General features: G+C 43.2%; 1 pseudogene; it reads right to left on the bottom strand.

The window, feature by feature from the left end:
- Nucleotides 1-655: 655 nt before the first annotated feature.
- Nucleotides 656-773, bottom strand: LOC124712865 (annotated as a pseudogene).
- Nucleotides 774-8,410: the final 7,637 nt, after the last annotated feature.

Raw genomic sequence — 8,410 nt, 5'->3', positions numbered from 1 at the left:
GGAAAATCAGCAAATCACCCGAACAATTTTCAGCCAAAATTTAATCTGTCCCCCGTTCGAGTTTTTTGAAGAAATCCTTCTAGCCCGGGTCCCCCCCCCCCCCCCCACAGAAGTTAAGCTCAATGAAGAACAAGACGGCTTCCGAACAGGGAGGTCTTCCACAGGGCAGGAATTGGATCTTATCCAGCGTATCAAGTACGGCTTCGAGAAAGCTCTTGTCACTTGTGTTGCCTTTCTTGACATGAGTCCGGCTTTCGAAACGGTAAACAGGAGGATACTTTCCCGAAGATATACAACGCGACCAAATATTACGGGTTAACGAAGATCGCTGCTGAGCTGCTCAGCAGTTTTCAATATGTCAAAAGTCGGTGGCACGAAACCATAAATGGTCTTCCCCAAGGTAGCGTTCTTGCTCCCGCGCTATCTGACATGTATACCAATGACTAATCGCGTAACAAGACATAAAGCAACCTGTCTTCAGGCCACAAGTGTGCCATCGGGACCATCCGACCGCCGTGTCATCATCAGATGAGGATGCCGATAGGAGAGGCGCGTGGTCAGCATACCGTCCTCCCGGTCGTTACGATGGTTTTCTGTGACCGGAGCCGCTACTGTTCGGTCGATTAGCTCCTCAAGCTGAGTGCACCCCGAAAAATGGCAACAGCGCATGGCAGCCCGGATGGTCACCCATCCAAGTGCTGGCCATACCTGACAGCGCTTAACTTCGGTGACCCGACGGGAACCGGTGTAACCACTGCGGAAAGGCCATTGCCTCAGTGACGAGACATGCACCTCATTTATTTATGCCGACTGTGTGGCCTTCACTAGCCCGTATAGGTCATTTGAAAACGTCCAAAGACAACTTCCGTCTGCTCTTGACGACATGAGAAAGCATTACGAGGCCAACAGCATAGAGCCAAATCCAAACAAAATAGAAGTCAGCGCTTTCTATCTCCGTAATAAATATGCTAAGTTCGGGTTGAAAGTCTCATGGCTGGGAACTTCCCTGGGTCATAGCTCTATCTCTAAATGTCTTGGGGATATTCTTGAAAGGAGTCTGAAAATCAAGGAACATTATGAAAGATCAGAATGAGTGTCGCACCACGAAATAATAATTTTAAGGGGGGTAGGACGTCAAACGGGACAGCTTGGAGCAGGAGAGACACCACAGGAATTTTTAATTTCCACTGTCTATAATTTTAAAAATAAATTCATAAAACTTTGTCAGAATGACCATAAAAGATTCAGGATGTACACTTATAATGGTGGAAGTTCAAAAATATAAGAAAATAATCTACTTTTTTACATTTGTATTACACCTTTTGTTCACTTACCATGGGCTACATTTTTTGCTATAGGTACACTTTGCTTCATAAGTAAGGGAGATTCTTCGATGAATTTTGCACAGCATACAAACCATACTTACAGGAATACGAAACTCTAGAATTTTCCAAACCTCTTAAAAACTGTGGTACAAATTGAGATAATTAACTATAAAATTTGAGTTCTTTCTAAACATGAAGTTTAAAATGTAACAGCACATTCATTTTTTTCATAAATTAAATAATTTCTAGAGTTGGCAACAAACGCAGCCAACAGTAGGTGAAAAAATGATGAACTTTCACACGTAAAACAAAATTAATTTTTTTATGTTTTTGAACTTCCACTGCTATGAGTGTGAATCCTGAATCCTTCCTGGTCATGCTGACAAAGTTTTATGAATTTATTCGTGAAAGTATAGACAGTGGAAATTAAAATGTCCTGTGGTGTCTCCCCTGCTCCAAGACGGCCCGTTTGACGTCCTACCTCCCTTAAAATAACAGAGGCACAAGTTGGGTAGCAGGCCCAAATGCACTTCGGACGTCGGCTCTAGTCTTATGCTACTCGGTAGGAGTATATTGTTCTCCTATGTGGCACCAATCCTGTCACTCAAACAGGCTACTATCGCTCTTCACAAAGTCAAAGCCAAGTGATAGGATAGTTAGCACCAACCCCAGTTGAGAAGATCCAGGTTCTGGCCGGAAAAGCTCCACCCGATCTCAGGTGAATTGTTACAGTAAAACCCGAAAGGAGCAAAGTGAACACGGATAGCAGATACCTACTTCATGGGCATGAACCTGTCGCTCGACGTCTTCGCAGCAAGGAAAGCTTTATCTCAAGTACCTTACCTTTAGTAAAGACATAGGTGGAAGGGAGGTTCCAACGCTGGCTGGAAAGCGCTGAAAGAGAGGAGCTGTCTCCGGGGAATAGCCTGTCAAGGCCAAAATGGAGATCACTTAATCGTCTTCGCTGGGGTACTTGCCGAAGTAGGGCCGCCATGTTAAAATAGGGATTCTGAGATAACCAAGATGTGTCCTGTGCGTGTGGTGTTGAGCAGACGACGATCTATTTCTTTCAGTGTCCTGTTTGCACCATCTCCTCAGGCATCGCGACGTAGGAGGGTCCAGTATCAGGAACTCCAAAAGTAGTGCAACATGCTTAGACTTCATCTAATTTCCATGGTTGTCATCGACATTCTAAGAAGAAGAAGAAGAAGAAAAATAATCAATAGCTCACACATAAATTCATCAATCTGCTATAAAATCTCGGCGCTATTAACGCATTAAACATTGCAATCGCATATTTCTTTTCAACTCTGCGACGGTCCCAAAATAAAAATTATCAACCAACCGTAATATAAAACATTACATCACGTAAAGCTACCCAGCTGCAACGTACGTAATCAAAGAGAAAAGTCCAACTTAATACAAATTTAGAACAGGGGACGATTGAGGAAGTATCTTGGCATCCAACACAAGCCGTACACTTATAATGGAGACAATACTAACATGTACAGTTTAACAAAACATGAGATCATGCTAGCAGGCAACATTAAACTGGACCAGTCCATGACAGAAACATGACGTAAGAGATTCAACTAAATGAGACATCGCAGCAATAAACCACAATGGCAGTTTAGAATAACGTCGCTCATACACGGACCGCAGACACTGTATGTCAAACAATGTCGCTCATAGAAGCAGCAGAGACATTCCTTTCAGGGTTTACGTTCCTACGGAAGCAGTGGCTCCAACCGGCACCGGCGCAGACATTGACACCGTCTGCGACAGCAGTACGTAATCGCCAACCAGTCACAAGCCGACCAATCAGAAGCCGTCCACGGGCTGTATAAGGTCACCACAGCAGAAGTTGCTCTTGACGATGACGATGGAGGCTATCGTCGAAAGATTGAGACGCGGCAAGAAAACCGAGGAAGTTTCAGATATCAGTGCCGTCGCGAAAGACTTCGTTATTAAATGTTGCTCAAATTCTGATGAATTACATTTTACGTACCAGTCATGTTACTATACTATCCCACAGCAGTAACGAGGAAAACAGACTAAACAGCCCTTCCGTCCCTGTAGCATGAACCATGGACCTTACAGTTGGTAGGGAGGCTTACGCGTCTCAGCGATACAGATAGCCGTACCGTAGGTACAATAACAACGGAGAGGTATCTATATGTATGAAGATAGTAACTGTTCTTGAAAGAACAGATACCATTGATGACCGTGCAGCTTCTCTAGAATAAAAGATAATTTATTGAAACCCTAAGCTGCTGACAGGTGTTGTTGATATAACTCTATGGGGACAGCTGAAAATGTGTGCCCTCACCGGGACTCGAACACGGGATCGCCTACTTACATGGCAGACGTTTTATCCATCTGAGCCACCGGGGACACAGGTGGATAGCACGACTGCAGGGACTTATCCCTTGCACGCTTCCCGTGAGACCCACATTCTCAGCTGTCCACAATCTACGTACGTAATGTACCTAATTGATATTTGTCCATTCGCTCATTACTCGCGCACACTAAGGTGACGATTCCCGTAAGACGTATATCAACAACACCTGTCGGCAGCTGAGGGTTTCAATTAATTATCATTTAGGAGAGGTATCTGTTGAGAGGTCAAATAAATGTGTGGTCCCTGAAGAGGGACAGAGGCCTTTTCAGACGCTGCAGGGGCGACTGTATAGATGACTGACGTGGCCTTGTAACATCATTCAAAACAGCTTTGCTGTACTGGTACTGTGAACGGCTGAAAGCAAGGGAAAACTACAGTCATAATTTTCCCGAGAACATGTAGCTCTACTGTGTGGTTAAATGGCGGTAGCATCCTCTTGAGTAAAATATTCCGGAGATAAAATAGTCCTCCATTTGGATCTCCGGGTGGAGACTACTCAGGTGGATGTCGTCATCAGGAAAAACAAAACTGGCATTCTACGGATCGGAGCGTGGAATGTTAGATCTCTTATTCGGGAAGGTAGGTAAGAAAATTTAAAAAGAGAAATGGATAAGTTAATGCTAGATGTAGTGAGAATAACTGAAATTCACTGGCACAAGGAACAGCACTTCTGATCAGGTCAACAAAGGTTTATAAGTACACTGGTGTCCAAAATTAAAGCAACAACAGCTATTTCCCCGTCCTATGTCTAATTCACGATATAATCACGCAAATTGTCAACCAAATGTCCGTAAGATCGTGTTCTGCAGGGAAGATGGCATTCTGGTCAATGGACAGCCAAGCCAATGATGACGTCAGGATACCAATTAAACAAGGTAGTGTTTTCCGGGAAGCCCCATATCCATATTCGCTGTGTACACAGTTACAGACGTTGCAGTATGGCGCAGAGAAGATGCCTACCAGACTCTCTCCGATAGAGGGCCAGAGAAAGAAAGAAAGCAGGACAATCGCAAACTGATATGGTAAGATGGCTTAGTGTGAATCGTTCTGTTGTTTCTCGGTTGTGATGACGGTGTTTACAGACCGAAACTGAACACCGAAGACCGGGGTAGAGCCGACCACGAGGGACATCAGAAAAAGAGGATCGTTATTTGGCTGCAAGGGCACGACAGTTCTGCCTTTGCAGCGCACGGCAAGTGACAAGTGAGCTCGCAGCAACCACTGGACATATTGTACCGAGGAAAACGGTGCGCAGAGGGCTTCGGCAGAGTGGGCTTTACTGTCGAAGACCTGCAGACACGATTTCTGGACCCAAACATTTTGAAAAGAGACAAATATCTAGGAGGATCCGTAATGGGCAGGGATCATGTTTACCATTCGAAACCCTCTTTCATGAAATTGCATGGGTGAATCGGCAATGTTTAATTGCTGTCAGGTATCGTGTGAGACCTGTGGGCCTCATTTTCGGTTGTTGCGAGGTGCTGTTGGCCCATACTGCGTACTGATGGACGATAACGCCCGATCTGATAGAGCACGGATGGTTGATGTTTTCTTGGACGATACTGTACGCATGGCGTGGCCTGCTCGCTCTCCCGATTTCAGTCGCATAGAGCACGTCTGGGATTACAAGGGAGATGGCTTGCATCACATCAGCATCCACCAACCGCTCTCCATGACTGCGAGCAACTCTGCAGGAAGAATGAGCGTTATTGCCTCATCTTGAGACTGATGACATCATTCACAACATGTATTGCCGCCAGTGGTGGTCAAACTCCACGCAAAGAACATTAACCAGTTCTCGGAATGTGCGTGCAAATCCGTTAAGCTGGAAACAAACTACGATATTTTTGTCTACTGTTATGCATGTTGCGGATGTTTACGTCCTATATTCTTTATACTGTTCCTACTTTAATACCATTTATTTATACTGTTTTGTGATAAAATAAACGCAACCTTACAAAATTTCCGTTTGTTTCTTTAATTGTGGACACCAGTGTACAAAGTCAAAGAGATGTAATGCAGAACTTGGTTTAGTAATTAATAAGAAAATATGAAAGTGGTATGCTACTGTGAACAGCATGGGAAGGGCATTATCGTAGCCAAGATAAACACGGAGTTCACATCTAGCACAGTAGTTCAAGTATATATGCCAAACACATCCGCAGATGATGAAGAGGCAGAAGAATTGTGTGATGAGATAAAATAAATTATTGAGGTAGTTAAGGGAGACGTAAACGGAATTGTGGTGAGCGTCTGAAATTTGATCATAGAAATAGGAAGCCGCCTGGTAGAATTTTACCAGAGCATAATTTAATCATTGCTAACACTTGGTTTAAGAGTCGTGAACGAAGGCTGTATACGTGGTAGACGCCTCAAGACATCAGAGGTTTTCGGATTGATTACATGACGTTACGAAAGATTTCGGAATAGTACTTTAAATTTTAAGACATTTCCAGAGGCAGATGTGGACTCTGATCACGATTTATTAGTTATGAACTGTAGGTTTAAACTAAAGAAATTGGGCAGAGGCAGCAAATTATGTAGGTGGGACCTGGACAAGTTGAAATAACCAGAGGTAGTTGAGAGTTTTAGAGGGTGCCTTAAGGAACAGTTGACTTGAACAGGGCAATGGGATGCAGTAGAAGACGAATGCGTAGCTATAAGAGATTAAATAGTGAAGGTAGCAGAGGATCAACTGCGTAAAAAGACAAGGCGTAGTAGAAATCCTTCTACATCACAGGAATTAATGAAGGAGAAAGTATAAAAGTGGTTCTGAGCACTATGGGACTTAACATCTAAGGTCATCAGTCCCCTAGAACTTAAAACTACTTAAACCTAACTAACCTAAGGACATCACACACATCCATGCCCGAGACAGAATTCGAACCTGCGACCGTAGCAGTCGCTCGGTTCCGGACTGAAGCGCCTAGAACCGCGCGGGCTAGCAAAGCCCGCGGAGAAAATATAAAAATGCAGTAAACGAAGCATGTGAAAAGGAATAGAAACGTCTGAAAAACGAGATCGATAGAAATTTAGAGGTTTAGATGCTTTTATCAGAAGGGAACAGACAGATACCGTCTGTAGGAAAATTGCAGAGACCTTTGGAGAAAAGGAAACAGCTGTATGAAAATCAAGAGCTCTGATTGAAGACCACTCTTAAGTAAAGGAGGGAAAGCTGAAACTTGGGAGCATATAGAATATATATAAAAGAGAGATGTACTTGAGCTAAATGTTACAGGAATAGAAGGCGACGTAGAGGAAGAGGAGGCAGGAGATACGATATTGCGCTAAGTACTTGACAGAGCACTGAAGCTAAGTCAAAACAAGGCCCCGAAAGCAGACGACATTCCACCAGAACTACTGATAGCCTTAGAAGAGTCAACCATGACGAAACTCATCCTTCTGGCGTGCAAGATGTATGAGACACCCAACATAACCACGGACTTACATAAGAATGTAAAATCCCAATACGAAATAAAACGGGTTTGGACAGTTGTGAATCTTATCGAACTGTCAGTTTGATAAGTCATGATTGCAAAATACTGACACGAATTCTACACAGAAAAATGGAAAAACTAGTAGAAACCCACCTCGGAGAAGACCAGTTTGGATTCCGGAGAAATGTAGGAACACGCGAGGCAATACTGACCCTACAACGTCATTTAGAAGATAGTGTTTGTGGACATGGGGAATACTCTCTCTGAAAATTCTGAAGGTAGAAGGGCTAAACTGGGAGCGAAAAGCTAGTTACAAATCGTACAAAAACCAGGCGGCAGTTGTAAGAGACATTGGCACGAAACGGAGGCAGTGGTTGCCTATCACCAAAATTATTGTCTGTACAATGAGTAAGCAGCGAAACCGAAGAAAACTTGAAGTAGGAATTTAAGTCCAGGGAGAGATGGAAAATCTTTGAGGTTTGTCGATGATGCAGTTCTCTCAGAGACAGGAATGGTCTTAGAAGAGCTTTTTAGAGGAATGGGGAGGGTCTTGAAGGCAGGATATAAGATGGACGTCAACAATAACAAGACAAAGATAATGGAATGTCGTAGAATTAAAGTAGATGATGCTGAGGAAATTAGATTGGGAAACGGGAAACTTAAAGTAGCAGAAGAGCTTTGCTATTTGGGCAGCAAAATAACTGATGATGGTCGAAGTAGAGACGATGTAAAATTTACACCGGCAATTGTCAGAAAAGCATCTCTAAGGAAAGGAATTTTTTAACATCAAATATAAATTTAAGTGCAGAAAGTCTATTCTGAAAGTATATGTATGAAGTCAATAGAAGCTTCTGAAATGTGGTGCTACAGAAGAATGCTGAAGATTATATGGGTAGATCACGTAACTAATGACGAAGTACTGAATGGAATTGGAAGAAAATAAATTTCTGGTACAGCCTAATTGGAAGAAGGAATCTCTTGAGAGCACATATTATGAGACATCAAGGGATCACGAGTTTAATATTGGGGGAAAGTGTGGAGGGTAAAAATGTAGAGGGAGATCAAGAGTAAGTAAGTTCATTCACAAAGATGTAGCCTGCAGTAGTTATTCGGAGATGAAGGAGGTTGGACAGGATAGAGTAGTGTTGAGAGCTGCATCAAATCACTCTGTGGACTGATGACCACAACAACGACAACAACAACAACAAAAGCATGTACCAGAACGAAACGCAAGCTGAACCAAAGTA

This window comes from Schistocerca piceifrons, chromosome 8 (assembly GCF_021461385.2).
Source record: "Schistocerca piceifrons isolate TAMUIC-IGC-003096 chromosome 8, iqSchPice1.1, whole genome shotgun sequence".
Taxonomy (NCBI): domain Eukaryota; kingdom Metazoa; phylum Arthropoda; class Insecta; order Orthoptera; family Acrididae; genus Schistocerca; species Schistocerca piceifrons.
Note: the sequence above shows the minus strand (reverse complement) of the source record. Positions and strands in the feature narration are given on the sequence as shown.